Source organism: Protopterus annectens, chromosome 7.part0 (genome assembly GCF_019279795.1).
Source record: "Protopterus annectens isolate FY-2018-M chromosome 7.part0, PAN1.0, whole genome shotgun sequence".
In the NCBI taxonomy this organism is placed as follows: Eukaryota; Metazoa; Chordata; order Ceratodontiformes; family Protopteridae; genus Protopterus; species Protopterus annectens.
In genome coordinates, this window is record NC_056739.1 from 1,723,270,663 (window position 1) to 1,723,286,305 (window position 15,643).

General features: G+C 41.5%; 1 protein-coding gene across 1 annotated transcript in view; it reads right to left on the bottom strand.

Annotated features, from left to right (window-relative positions):
* Positions 1-15,643, bottom strand: part of LOC122806187 (acylamino-acid-releasing enzyme-like) — a 1,918,826-nt gene that overhangs the window by 1,095,646 nt on the left and 807,537 nt on the right. The window lies entirely within an intron of this gene.

Here is a 15,643-nt window from a genome sequence, read left to right on the forward strand (position 1 = left end):
CAAACATGTTTATACATATATATGCACAAACACAGACACTCACACCTTTATTTTTTACTGCAAATGTGTATATATACACACAAAAAAACATTTCAAACATACTTGTTCCTGAAGACCATGTTATACTGAGTTATGCCCAGGTGTGTGCCAAAACACAAGAAAAGGTAACAGGTTGTGAAGGGACAGCATTTTCAGTTACCCACACAAAATTAAAGATCAAAACTCAAACAAGCAAGTTTTAGTGCCAGTCTCTGGTTATACAAACAGTACAGTTGTGTAAGTGTAAGTAAACTTACCATAATAGTAGATGTTTGAATGATCAGTGCTGCAGTAGCCTTAGCTATATGAGTTATATCCTGCCAAAGATACAACAGCCGGCCAGCTTCCAAAGCATCAGGGCACCATCCAAGCTCTAAACAATTAGCAGCTTGAGCCTAAAAACACAAGTTTGAGTGTCAGGCCCTTCAGAGCTTTCATGCCAACTGAGAGAGGGAGGGAGGGTGAGCCCTGAGAGGACATTTTTAGGAGTAAAATACCCTGGTCATACCTGTCAACCTGGAAACATCAAAAATCTGGACAAAGGCCCATGAAAAATAGGTACAAGTCTGTGTGCAATTAACATAAAATGTACATGCATAATTACGTAACGCCACCCACTCCAATGGAATTGTGGGATACCAACTTTCAAACACAAATTGAAGAACAGACAACCAAAATATGGCCCCAAAGTACCTCTGCAGTCATTCTAATGTCCGATTGCTTTGCTATTTTGCCTCATTTACCATAAACTCTGTAATGTACATACTACTTTACTTCTACAATGATTATTTGGAATTCATTTAAAACTTTTATTTTACATTTTGTAGCAGAACATACCTCTCAACCATGCCGAATGCCACGGCATTTACCCGGTTTTGAGGTCCAAATAATGGGGTGCCACAAATTTCCAACTGGCCCCCTTTATTCCCAATTGTTTCCCTTTATTTAAATTTTTTTTCTCCTTGGCAATTTTCACTGATGTCATCACATGCAGAGGCATGAGCAATGACATCAGCGATGTGAGCAGCCTGTCAGCCTGTCAGAATTTGGCTGAGGGCTAGAGGGGTGTGACTGAATGACTCATTGGCTGTACTTTATGTTTGGGCCGCAACGTGTTTACAAGTAGCGTGCATCTTAGTTGGACTTGTGCAGCAACTAAGTTAAAGGCAAGCGCAGAGTGCTTGTTTCAAATTACAGAGGGTCGTCGGGTCAGAAGTGGACTTGCAGAGTCGGACCACGAGATAGCAATAGCAGCAACAGACCGAACAGTGTTTTTTTTATTTTTTTATTTTTAACTAATTTAGAGCTGAGGTTTGACTTACAGTTACAGTCAGTGACAGTTGGCAAGGCCACCCCGTCCCCTAGCAAGCCATTGACTTCAGCAGGGTTCCAGGCAGTAGCAGTCAGACTCGGGTCAGAGCGGCGGTGCGAGTGCGACCAGACATGAAGAAATATTTTACTTCTTCCCCCAGCTCCTCCTCCGGGTAAAAACATTAAAAGAATTGCTAACCAATGTGATTAATTTACCCTGTAGCTGTAAAAACATTTGGTGTGCTAATCAAATACAATTCTTGTAAGAAAAAATGTCCGTTTGTTTACATGGATGACACAGAATGAATGAGTGCGTGTGTTAACCAGGTTCATTCTGCTGCTGTGAATTAACTAGGTCTGCTGCTTTAAATTACTGAATTACGCTTACTACTGCTGTGAATTAACCAGGTCTGCTGCTTTGAATTACACTTACTACTGCTGTGAATTAACCGTATTCTCCACCCTTATAGTGCCTTTTCTAGGCAGTGCCAGTCTCTTCTATTTGCCAACTTAGCCAAACCAAATTGGGATAGTATAAACATGATGCTGCTCAGTGCTAGAAGCCTCAGTATGAAAGTGGCCTCTTTAGAAGCTTGTCTAACCCTAGAAAATATTTAAGTTTGCATTATTTTTGAAACATGCTTCCATTGAATAAAAAACACCCTTTCTACCAGGATTTAATTCCTACCACTCTGTGTAAGCCACCAGTACAAATCCATATGTTATACAAAAAGCTATACAGAATGAGGTAACTATATGCCAAGTCTCAAATGGGAAAATATTTAGTTAATAAGCAATTGTTGTGTTTAATAATCAATCATACTAGTTAATAATTGTATTAAGCTTTTTTCCACAAGTTTAAAGTTTGATGCAATTTCAAATGTTAATATAAATAAAACACTATTGTTCTGGTTATATTTCGTGTTTAAAAAAATTAATAATTTCTAAGCTTGTTTCCTGCCTTTCCTGCAACTGGTCTAGTCCAGATACAGATTAGCTGTATCCAGGACTGTTTGTAAGCTTCTGAGCCCCCCCCCCACAAGCATTTCTGTGTTGGAGGGAAGCCTTCTAGCTTATCAGTGGGAGTGGTAAGCACTAGGTAACCTACCTACCGCAAGAGTGGTTTCTGGTCCAGAAATTGTAGTTTATTGGCCGTTTGTGCAGTTTTTCCATCTCTTTCAACTTTCTGGTTTAAAAGCCTGCATTTGCGGTTGTTTCCCACCTTTCCTGTAACTAGTCTTGCCCAGATACAGATTTGCTGTATCCAGGACTGTTTGTAAGCTTCTGAGCCCCCCCCCACCAAGCCTTTCTGTGTTGGAGGGAAGCCTTCTAGCTTATCAGTGGGAGTGGTAAGCACTATTTAGCCTATCTACCACAAGAGTGGTTTCTGGCCCAGAAATTGTAGTTTAGTGGCCGTTTGGGCAGTTTTTCCATCTCTTTCAACCTTCTGGTTTAAAAGCCCACTTTTGCGCTCGTTTCCCACCTTTCCTGTAACTATTCTAGCCCAGATACAGATTTGCTGTATTCAGGACTGTTTGCAAGCTTCTGAGCCCCTCAAGCCTTTCTGAGTTGGAGGGAAGCATTCTAGCTTATCAGTGGGAGTGGTAAGCACTAGGTAGCCTATCTACCACAAGATCCAGGTACAGATTCTTAGTTTTAGTACTTGAATTTGCTTATTCGTGCTCAGCACTTGTTCAGAACTTGCTGTTAGCACTAAATAAGCTACAAATTACTACAGCACTCTACCTTCCTCTTTACCTAGAAGAAAGCAGTTTTTGTTCTTACTTTCCTCACTTGCTAGAGAAAAACAGCTCTTATACTCACTTTCCTCACTTGTCTAGAGGAAAGTAGATTTTTTATTCAGGCATGTCCAAGGGTCAGCTCCCAGTGTTCTTTCATGTCTATCTGATGAATCTGGGCATCTTAGGGCAATGTAGCAATTGCCTCATCTACACAGACAACCCTCTCCTCCTACCACCCAACACCACAACTTGTGAGAGATGCACTTATCTAGCCAAACTGGAGGTAAAGCTCTCTCCAACCACGACTGAACTTGACAGTCAACAGGAGAAGGTAAACACTTGCACCACACCACACTCATCACATAATCTCACTAAACCTACACCACCAAAATCCACACATAGGAACACAAAAACATTTGCAGAGGCTCTCAATAATAATCTGCTCAAGCAATAGAGACCTCCAAAGTAGAAACGCAAGCAACCTCCACCCCCCAGCACAACCCAAATGACACACAGCCCACAGGTTCAGTGTACCAATAAACCACAGCCCATAAGGCAAAACAACGTACTCAACACACTAGTCATAGGTGACTCTATAGTCAGGCACACTGATGTCCCACTCACCAGGCTAAACAAGGAGAAGGTTACTGTCAGCTGCCTGTCGGGTGCCAGGATCTGCCACATAACCCACGCACTCAGGTCACTCTATAACAAGTACAGATATGACTCTGTCATTGTCCATGTTGGTGTGAACGATCTGACATGTACCTCCCTGGACTACATGAAAAGAGACATGGAAGAGCTCTCCGATCTTGTAGCCCAGGCAGGTATGACCCTAGCTCTGAATAGCATCCTGCCATCACCCAGAATAATACCGCAGTACAAGGACAAAATGATTGACTTCAACAATTGGCTAAGCTTCTGGTGTCATTCTAAGGGGATCCAGTATCTGTCTGCCTGGGACGACATGGTTGACAGACCACGATGCTTTGCCAGAGATGGCCTGCACCTGTCTCCCCTGGGATTCCGGATACTGGCTAAGGGTCTTGCCGCCCCTATAGTGCCTTTTTAGGCAAGGTTCAAATGACAAATTCACCATCTTAACAGGAACAGGCAAGCAAAAACTGAGGGTAATGCTACTCAATGCTAGAAGTCTAAATCTCAAAATGCACTCACTGGAGGCACTCCTTAAAATGGAGAACATCGATATCTGTGCAGTGACTGAAACCTGGTTCAAGGCTCTAGAGAGCACCCCTGCACTGCCAGGCTATAACTCATACCACACTTTTCGGTCATCTAACCTGGACCAGAACACCAAAGGCGGAGGTGTGTCCATATTCATTACGGATATCCACACTTCCAGGCTAGCTGTGCAGCATAATGCATCTGAGGTTATCCAAGTGCAACTAACTCTGGGCAAAACTGCAATCCAAATTGTAGCTTGCTACAGATCCCCCACCATGCCCCAGGATTCCCACTCTTCTTTTCTTGATATACTGGAAAATATTAGGATTCAACCAAACACCCTAATAATGGGTGATTTCAACTACCCCACCATTAACTGGGAAAACTACTCATGTACCAACTCCTTTGCTCAACGCTTTATGAAATTCATAAATTCCAATGCCTTGGATCAACTTATCTACACCCCCCCACCAGGGGCAACAATATCCTAGACCTAGTCATTACCAACATGAGTGACCGGTGTTCCACACCTGAAGTCAACTCCTCGTTGATCAGATCCAATCATAAGCTAATCACCCTAGATATCTGCATTCCGCCCCCACCCACCATTAAAGAAACCATGGTAAAAATTTCTCCAAAGCCAACTTCATGCTTCTTAAGACAGAAGTGGTGAACTTCATGTCACCCATGCAAATGGACAATAAAGTTATGGCTGCTGAAGCCTACACAAATACACTCTATAAGCACTTACATGAGTGCATGGATCGTGCTATCCCAAACAAAACCAAGACGCTACCTCCAAAAAAAAAGGAAGCCAATCAGGTGGTCCAATGCCATAAACAAACTCTACAACAGAAGGAAGAAACTGTTGCAAAAGAGAGTAAAATCTCATGAGTGGAGGAGCTCCCTGGTCAGCCTCAGTAAGAAGATGTGATCCCTTATAAGATCCTCCAAAGCTAGCTATGAAAACAAAATCACCACTGATTCTAAGGGCAACCACAAAGCATTCTATAGCTATGTCAAGAATCTCAATCGCAACACCCAGATCTGCTCTGAGTTACAGCACAACGGCACGAAAATGACAGAACCAACTGATATTGCCAACATCCTGGCAGATAGGTTCAGTGCTAACATTAGCCCCTCTCTCCCTCACCCCTTAAAGGGCCCATATCTATACAGGAAGAATGCAGAGTCCCTGTAATCACATCTATGCAGGTAAAAGCTGCACTCTCTAAAACCAAAAACACAACATCTATGGGACCGGACAACATCCCAGGCTGCATTTTACACAAACTTCAGAATGAACTGGCTCCCCACCTAAGCACCATGTTCAATCATAGTCTCATGTCAGGCTTTTTGCGCACTGAATGGCGCACAGCAACAGTTATCCCACTCCACAAAGGGGGAGCCACCACTGACTCTGAGAACTATCTCCCTATTAGTCTGACGAGCCTGATCTGCAAGGCCATGGAACGTATCATCATGGAACTCATAAACAAAGACATTGGTAACCTCCAAACTCTGGATCCCACCCAGTTCGGGTTTGTGAAAGTCAGATCATGCCTTCTGAACCTGATCGACTTCTTTGAGGCAGTCACCAAAGCCGTAGACGAGGGTAAGGTGGTTCACACAGCCTATCTTGACCTCACCAAGACTTTTGACACCATCCCCCATTCTGGAATTATAGCTAAACTCACTAAACTAGGTAGAAATCCCTACGTCACAAGATGGGTTGCCAACTGGCTCACTGACAGAACCCACACTGTGAAAGTAGCAGACTCCAAATCTGACTTCAAACCAGTGAGAAGTGGTGTACCACAGGGTTCAGTCCTGGGACCTCTCCTGTTTGGTATCTACTTCTCTGAAGTACAGGCTAACACAGAAGGCCTCTGGCTAACGAAGTTCACAGATGACTGCAAACTAGGAGCCATAGTCGAATTCCCAAATGATGTGGACATCCTACATAAGGGCCTCACTGAGACAGATTCCTGGTGTCAGAGGCATGGCCTCAGGCTCAGTGCCAAAAACTGCATTGTCATCCCCTTTGGTAAAAACTCTGTACCCATGAACTACCCCATAAACAGCAGCCTACTTAACGTCGAATGTGTGAGAGACCTTGAGACCCAGATCAGATTTGCATTTGAATGTTGGTATCTCCTTTGATAATCACATTGCCACAGTAGTCAGGAAATCCTTCTACATGGCACACCTCATCACAAAAGGGTTCTCATCCAGGAAAAAAAGAGGTCATTGTTCCCCTCTACTTGGCACTCATTAGACCCATTATAGAGTACAACGTCCCTTTTGGAATGTACCTCACAAGACATCTGCAGCAGTTGGAAAGGCCACAGAAGTACCTCACAAAGAGGATTACTGGCCTCAAACAGATGCCCTACACTGACCATCTTAAAAAACTCCAGCTTTACTCTTTAGCATATCACCTACTCTGAGGAGATCTCTGCCTAACATATAAAGCTATGTTAAACCCAAAGCTGTTGGACATGCTACACCTAAAGAAATCCCAATCCCTCTGAGCTACACGCTCTAGGGACCTAAACCTCATCACCACAATAAACAGGACATGCTGGAGGGATAGATTCCTGTCCCAGAGACTTCCTATACTCTGGAACAAGCTACCCATCTATGTCAAGCAAAGTTCCTCATTAGCACTCTTCAAGAAAAATCTTGATGAGTGAATAGGAAATAGGAAATACACCCCTGTGGTCACTTCTGTGGCTCTGCTCGACAGGGCACAGGAAATTAACTTTCTTGGGTGGCATAAGCCAGCGAACCTTGTTGGCTAGGCTTACTTAGGCCCTTGGGCCGATATGTTCATAAGCAGTACTATGCAATGAACCTAATCTGTTGTTCAATTTGCATTTGAATGTTGGTATCCCACAATTCCACGGGAGTGGGTGGGGGCTGCATAATTATGTATGCAAATTTTATGTTAATCAGCATACAGATTTGTACCTATTTTTCATGGGCTTTTGTCCAGATTTTTGATCTTTCCAGGTTGAGAGGTATGTAGCACAAACACTAATAGACATTTTTTAGACAAAGCAATACAGTCACACAATGAAAATAGACTTAGCATTAAAACTTATCTGCCCTTAAAACTCACATTCATTGAAAAAGCATTTAAACCCACATTCAAAGAAAGTACATCTGGCCAGTGGTAGATAAAGATTACCTTTGGGCTGTTTTCAAATCATAGGCCCCTTGCACATGAAACATACATGTATTCTTTGATATACCTTACTTGCTGTATTAAATTATATTCCTTGTATAATACAGCACACTTGTTAGAGCTAGTTTTAAATTTATTGTTTTGAGTATTTTTCCAGTAAGCAATGAAACAAAATGCATGAACCAGTAATGACAAATTTGCCTAATTCAAAACATTTCCATCATACAAGTCTACTCAAATTTCTACAATCCATCAGTATCACTAAATATGCACAATATCTGCAGAAGTAAAAGTCATCTAAATAATGCCTCTTTAAAGAGATCTGTAACTAATGAAGAGGTTGCTGCTAGCAAATAACTTTATATTTCATTGTTTCATCTACAAGTAAAGTGCCTGCTGCCCTTAAAGAATAAATTGCCTATGTTACATTAAAATGATAAGCTAGTAATACTTCAATAGGGAATGGATGGCAAACTGATAACATGTTCATAGTTACTAGGTATCACCACCAAAGGAGACCATTCTCAGGACTGCAGCATCCACCCCATTTAAAAAGTACAAAACAGTACAGTATCAGCAATCCATCTACATACTGTGGGAGTAGAATCCACAGCCTTTTGCAACAAAAGCAAGTATAGTACCTGTTGTGCTACTAAAAATGGAAGCAGACTTTGCATAAGCAGCCTAAACTTCTCTTTGCCTGAAGAACTGTGCAGCACAAGAAATCAGGAAAAAGCCAAATGTATGGGGGGGGGGGGGGGCAAACTGGGCACACCTTTTAAACATTGCTTGTATAATCTTAGAAAGTTGCTAGAATAAAATGTTGTGTTACCATGCATTTGCTGAAAGACAGGAAGACTAAAACTTAAATGGCTATCATTATTTAGTGAATTCAGTTCAAACTGATTTGCCAGAAAACCACAAATTTTATTTTTATTTAACATTTGTTTACCCGGAAAGTCCAACTTGGATCAAAGCTAATTTTATGCAGTGGCTCCAGACACAAGACACATCTTTGTATCATGGGAGGAAACCAGAGCACCCACAGAAAATCCATAAAAACACAGGGAGAACATGCAGACTCCACACGGAAGGTACTTCAGCTGAGAATCAAACCAGAGAACCTCTTGCTGTGAGGCAACAACACTACCACTACACCAATACATCATCTGAATTTTTAAGAGGAACAGACCAAAAGTATGAGCCAAACATTCCAGACATTCTGTGAAAATTTGTACAATTGAAAGCTGCAACTTCTTCGATCAGAAGTGGTGGTATGGGTAGAGAATTAAGGTTCTTGCTCGTGTGCACACACACACATACCTGTATAAGTCAAATATCAACTAGTAGTAAGTGTAATTAAGATCACACACACCCCTTGTGTAAGTCAAATATCAGCTAGTAGTAACTGTAATTCAAATCACACACATCCCTTGTGTAAGCAAATATCAACTAATAGTAAGTGTAATTCAAATCTCACCCCCCCCCTTGTGTAAGTCAAATATCGACTAGTAGAAAGTGTAATTCACATCACTTCAATGTTTGTACTAAGTACAGTACGGACCTGGTTAATTAAAATGCTTGCGGCAGAATGGACCTGGTTAATTCAAATGCTTGCGGCAGGACACACACACTTCAATGGTTGTCAAATATCAAATCACTTCATTGCACTAAATGCAGTGCAGACCTGGTTAATTCAAATGCTCTGGGTAGAAAGCAGTAATTGAAATGCAGCTAGCTCGAGCAGTCCTGGTTAACTGAAATGCTCGCTGGAGAACACACACACTTCAATGCTTGTCAGATATCAAATCACTTCAATGTGCTTGTACTAATCACTTCAATGTACTAAATGCAGTGTAGTGCAGACCTGGTTAATTCAAATGCTAGCAGCAGAAAGTGGTAATTGAAATGCAGCTAGCTTGAGCGGCAGTAATTGAAATGCAGAGTTGTTACATGACTTTTTGTCCTCCTCCTTACCTGGGCAGCTGGGGGAGATGCACACATGGCCTGCGTGCTTTTTACTGGCTGGCGAGAAACAAAGTACAGTGAATCACTCGAGCCCTCAGCCAATTCTGACAGGCTGGTCACAGAGCTGACGTCATTGTGCACGCCTCTACACGTGATGACGTCAGCCCAAAAGCCAGAAAAATGTTTTTTTAAAAATTAAAAAAAAAAAAGCCGGGAATTCGGAAATTAAGGGGTGCCACTTGAGAATTGTGGCACTCTATTGTTTGGACCTCAAAACCAGTAAAAACCAAGAAATTTGGTATGGTTGAGAGATACACCTGGCATAATCAAAATGCAAAGTGTGATGGAATGAGGGAGTGGCTACTACTCTGACAAGTTTACTTATGCAACTGTACTACATTCTTAACATTTATCATTGCTGTAATAGCCTTAGCTATATGGATAGATTACCCTAGCTTACAGCACTTGGGAGGTAGAAGGGGCCAGGAGCCCCTGGGGAATGGTCCTAGCAAAGCCTGATCTAGATCTAGAGAAGGAATCAAGCTTGTAGTGCTTCGTAAATGTATGTACCATGTTGCTACTTGAAGAATACTTCTAGAATCAAACCCTTTCCAAAAAGCCATAGATGTAGCCAAAGCCCTGGTAGGGTGAGCTTTCACCTTCTGAAGTAGTTTTGCTGTGGTGAGTATAACAAAAGGTAATAGCCTGAGACAAACCTATGGAAATAGTCTGCTTTGACACAAGTTGTCCCTTCTTACCTGCGCAAGAAATGAACTGATCCCAGGCTCTGAAAGATTTTGTTCTGTCAAGATAGTATTAGAGTTGTCTTTGTATATCCAAGCTATGGAGCATCCTTGCTCTCATACTTTTAGTTGCAGGAAAGAAAACAATGAGATGGATAGTTTTAGCTTAAAGCAGGCATAAAAAAAGGATTAATTCTCAAAGAAACCCTGTCTCTGTGAAAAAGGAGACAGGGTTGACTTAACATAAGAGCTTGCAAGATGGACACTCTTCTTGCAGAGGTCACAGCAATCAGTAAAACTGTTTTCCATGTTACAAAACACAAGTCAGCTTCATGAGTTTGTTCAAATGGAGCAAGTACTGTTTCTCTAACATACACACTTAAGATCCCAAGGAGGAGGTACTGGTTTTCTTGGAGTTTTCTTACCCAAAACCCCTTTCAGAAACATTTTGAGATGAGAATGCATTGAAAGAGAGGGATCTATGGGCAGACATGCTGAAATGACTGATAAATCCCCATACCAAAATGCTGGGGGTTGTAATGGACAATAACCTGAAAATTGCTCTCCAAATAGACTAAACCATCTAAAACGTACACAAGAAATTTGGCTTCCTACAGAGGAGCACCCAGTCTGTAACTAGTACAAAAGTCACAACTGCCTGGACACACCTTCTATCAGCACTCCGCAAAACAGACCTTGCCAAACTTGAAACTTGTTATAATAAAGTATCCAAATTCACCACAAACACTTCTTACAAGTCTCATCATTGTCTATCCCTCAAGAAACTTGAATGGCTTGAACTCCCTCAGCTCCTACACTTTAATCAACTAACCTTAGCTCATAAAATCCACCACCACCCTGAAAACACCCCAGAACTCAAAGACATCATTCAACCCTACTCTGCTTCAAGATCCCTCTGCTCTAACTATAAACTTATTTTTCAAGTCACCAAAGCTAAAAACTCATCTGGTGAATCTCTTTTCTCCAACTATACTTCCAAACTTTGGAACAACCTATCAAACTCTCTGGTGAACATTCCTTCAACTGTACAGTTTAGAAAACTTCTAAAAACCCACCTTGCAAACTCTTGGCTCTGTTCCTGTAGCTACCCAGGATAAGCTACTTCCCTACCCCGCCCTGCCTCTTTAACTTATTTCTACCCACTTTCTGTAACTGTATAGGACCATTTTGTGAAGCAAGTATGACTGTACACTACCTCTTTTAAATAGTTATAATGACCACTATAACTGTCTAACCAAATCTCTCTGCTTATTTGATGTAGTCATTGTTTTTACATCTGTGATTTTGATGTTACTACAAATACTCTGCATATCTTATATTTTATATTTACAATGTTGTTATGTTACCTACTGTTTTATTGTTACATTGTACATTATTATTAACTTTTGTTATTATGCTACTTAATTGACTTGGAGCTTTTCTCACAGGGCCTCCACTGAAAAAGGACATATATCCAACTGGACTTTCCCAGTAAACAAATATAAAATAAATAAATAAATTAACCTTGATGGATGTCAAAGAAAAGTCAGAGGATAATAACTCATACAACATTTTGAGACCAGAGAAACACTAGCCCTGAATGGGTGTGGTTATGTTGTTGGCACCAACTAGAAAACCTTTTCCATTTGCTAATACATGGCTTTCTAGTAGCAGGCTTCTTGCCTCCATAAGTACTACCTACTGCACGTCTTCAGTAAACAGGTGCCTAAAAAGAATTAAGACTCTATCATCCAGGCAGTTAACTGAGGATGACCCATGTTGGGGTATATCAAACACCCCTGTTCTTGTGTGAGTAGAACCAGACTGTGAGGAACCTTGTGGTAATTGCCCCTGGCTATTTCCAAAACCCAGCAAAGGAAAGAACAAGCCAACCATCGATCCTTGAAAGCCTTGGAGGAGCATACTCTTCAGTAGCAGTAAATGATGGGCTTTGCTCCTAAACATGTCTTTTAGTCAGCTTGAGCTGCTTGACAGTCTGGGAGCATGGAAGGTTCTCTGCAGCTTTGGGAGCTGGCCACCAGTTATATCCTTGGCAGGATATGACTCATACAGCTAAGTCTACTGCAGCAGTGATCAATATAATGAACACAACAGCTTCTTACCAGAATGACTGCCTTATTAATTTTATAATGGAATATCAATGGCAATACAGGTACAGATAAGGCAAGAGAGTACTGAATTATATTAGAAAGTGTGGGATGCAAATAGCAATGTTACAGGAGACACATTTGATTGAGATAAGCATGTGAGTTTGGAAAAGAAAGGACTTCAGAACACATATTCAGCAGAGTATCAGGGACAAAGTCAAAAGGTGGTAAAATACTGACTACAACAGGGGCTCCTACAGTAAGAGAAGAGGATAGAAAAGACACTGATACTAGATTTGTGGTAATTAGATGTTACTGGCAGGGAAGGATGAGTGCACTGGCATGTATTTATATTCCAAGTGAAATAACTATTATGGAACTTAAGGCAACTTTGGGAAAAATAATTAGATTTCAACAGGGAATATTATTTTTGTGTGGGCACTGGAACCTGTTTTGCAATAGTGAAGACGTTCTGGAGGACCTACAAGGGGAAAAATATAATAAAAGAGGGTAGATTTCTGAAGAAATATATGAGAACATTTGGAATGGAAGCTGTGAGTTTACAAGCAGTAACCCAAATAATTTACCTGTTATTCCCAAGGTTAAAAAAATGGGCCAAGCAGGATACGAATTACATTTCACATGAGCATAAGTATTTAATTGAAAGTTTCAAACTCACCCAATAACTATTTCAAACAATGCACCAATAAAACTAAGACAAAGATGTAGGACTATGAACTAAAAATGGAACACTGCTGCTTTTTTACATATTTGTTAAAAAGAAAAGAATTTAAAGAATGAGCAGTAGAAATTATTTGAGTTATTAGGGAAGACAGACATTTCTTTAAAAGGGACCACTAAGGAGTGGAATACAATGAAAATGGGCTTAAAAATATGGCAGAAATAACAGAGAAAGACATGGAAAAGTAGTAATAGGCATTTACAGCAACTGACAAAGGCCAACTCCCTCCTCCTTGCCTGGTGGACATCCTGCACCTGATGTTATGACATCTGGGAATAAGAGTCATCAGCTAGTGTCATCTTACAGGTCTTTACTGCCCCCAGAGAAAAAAAACCTGCCCCTAAGTAAAGATCCAGGGTCAGGGCACAAGGCACAAAAATTTCCTAGTGTGCAGGGGAAAGAGCCATAAAGGGAAGCAGAGAGATGAGGGGACTGGTAAGGGACACGGATAGGGATGTCCACGCCAACCTGAAGCAAGAGAGGGGATAGGGGAGGGAAGACATACTGCAACAATGAAGACACTCTAACATCTACATTTATGGCAAGTTGACAAACTGTACTGTGCTCATTGTGTTTCAGTAATAACCACATGGGAAAATTTCCAAAACTGAGAAGGTGTGAGGCTGGAAGAAAAAGTGAGTGTCTGAGAGGCTAGGATCCCCTACAAGACTGCAGAAGCAAATTCAGCCTTGGATATGGAGAAAATGGGAAGTTTAAAATGTTCGGTAAAGGTGTGGATAGAGGACCATGTAACAGCATCTAAGATTTACTTGGTGGGAACCCCTGTAGGGCATTGATGGTAGCAGCGGCTTTGTTGGAATGAGATTTAACAAGAGGTGGAATTTGCCGTTCATGATGTTTGCCACAAAAGGCAATACAGTTTGAAATCCACTTGGAAATGGCTATGTTTACGGGCAGGATTTCCCATCCTGGTACTAGCACAGGCTACAAAAAGTTGGTTGGTCTTTCTGTTTGATTTGGTCCTGTCCAGATAGCATCTGAGTTGTCTGTGAATGTCAAGTAAATGGAGGACATGTTCTCCAATATTATAAGGATGAAGAAAGAAGAATGCAAGGAGACAAACGGACTGATTAAGGTAAATTCAGAAACCACCTTAGGCATGAAAGAGGTGTGTTAGCCCAGAGAGAGAAATCCCATCCTGCTGAAAAATGAGGAAAGGCTCAATGTATGAGTGCTTAAAGTTCAGAAACCTGTCTGGCTGATGCAACAGTCACTGAAAAGGTTGTGTTCCAGGAAAGGCTCAAAAGGGGTGGGGGGAGTAAGCTTTTCCAGTACAAAACTGAGATCCCAAGGAGAAGAGGAAACTCTTTTGAGAAGCCTCTGGTCAGTAAGTCTCTTAAGGAATTGCTTCATAAGGGGTTGAGAGAAAACAGGAGGCTGCATAGGGAGGCAGGTGGCTGTGGCAGAAGAGTGAATTTTAATACAAGATTAAGACAGACCAGATCTGAATAAGTGAGACAGGTAAATAAGCACCAAGTTGATCTCTGGCAGTGTTGGGGAGATATTCTGTTTGCACCAAATAGAAAACCATTCCCATTTTTCCCATTTCCATTTGGGCAGCGCAGTGGTGCAGCGGTTAATGCTGTCACCTCACAGCAAGAGGTTCTCCGGTTCGATTCTCAGCTGGGGTGCCTTCTGTGTGGAGTTTGCATGTTCTCCCTGCATTCGCGTGGGTTTCCACTGGGTACTCCAGTTTCCTCCCACATTCTAAAGACATGCTTCTGGAGCATTTCTCCCCGGGCCTCTGCTGAAAACAGAATCTGTGGAACCTAGTCGGACTTTCCCGGTCAACAAATGTTAAATAAATAAAAAAATAAATAAAAATTTTGAAGTGTATGATGTCCTTGTACAAACAGAGGCCTTCAGAAGCAGTTAGTGGATTAGCTACTGGGTACTGAGGTTGGGGTGTGTGACAGAGCCCCTTTTTTGCATTAAAAGATCCACCTGTTGAGGAAGCACCCATGATTTTTTCCTGTTCCGGTTGTGTTGGAAAGGGAACCACTGTTGCCTCAGCAAAAAAGATGCAATTATGATCACTCTTGGTCCTTCCTCCCTGATTTTCAGTAGTACCCTGTGTATCAGAGGTACTGGAGGGAATGCATAAGGAAAAAGACGGAAAGGAGAAGGTATCCATTCTTTGGGTGTTTGTCCATTGTACAACATTTTGTAGCTAGCAGTTTTGATCTGAATCAAAAAGGTCTATTTCTAACACACCCCAAGTAAAGCATATGAGTTTCAATATGCTCTTGTTCAGGTTCCATTCATGTGGGTTCACTTTTGACCTGCTGAGATGATCTGCAAGAGAGCTATTTTCCCCTGGCATGTATTGGGTTAGGAGATGAAGGCCCAGGTCCTGGGCTATGTCCTACAGGGAACATGATTAGGTGACACAGAGGGCAAGAATATGTATCCCCCTGCTTGTTTATGTATCACATTACAGTTCTGTTGACTGTTTTTATTAGTAGACTCCCTTGTTTCCAGGTTTTCTTGAAAGCTAGGATTCCCTTGAAAACAACCATCATTTCCTTTAGATTTGTGAATTTTTTCTGAAGTTTTTGTTCCCATTTTCCTTGAGTTTAGGATTCAATGAAGTG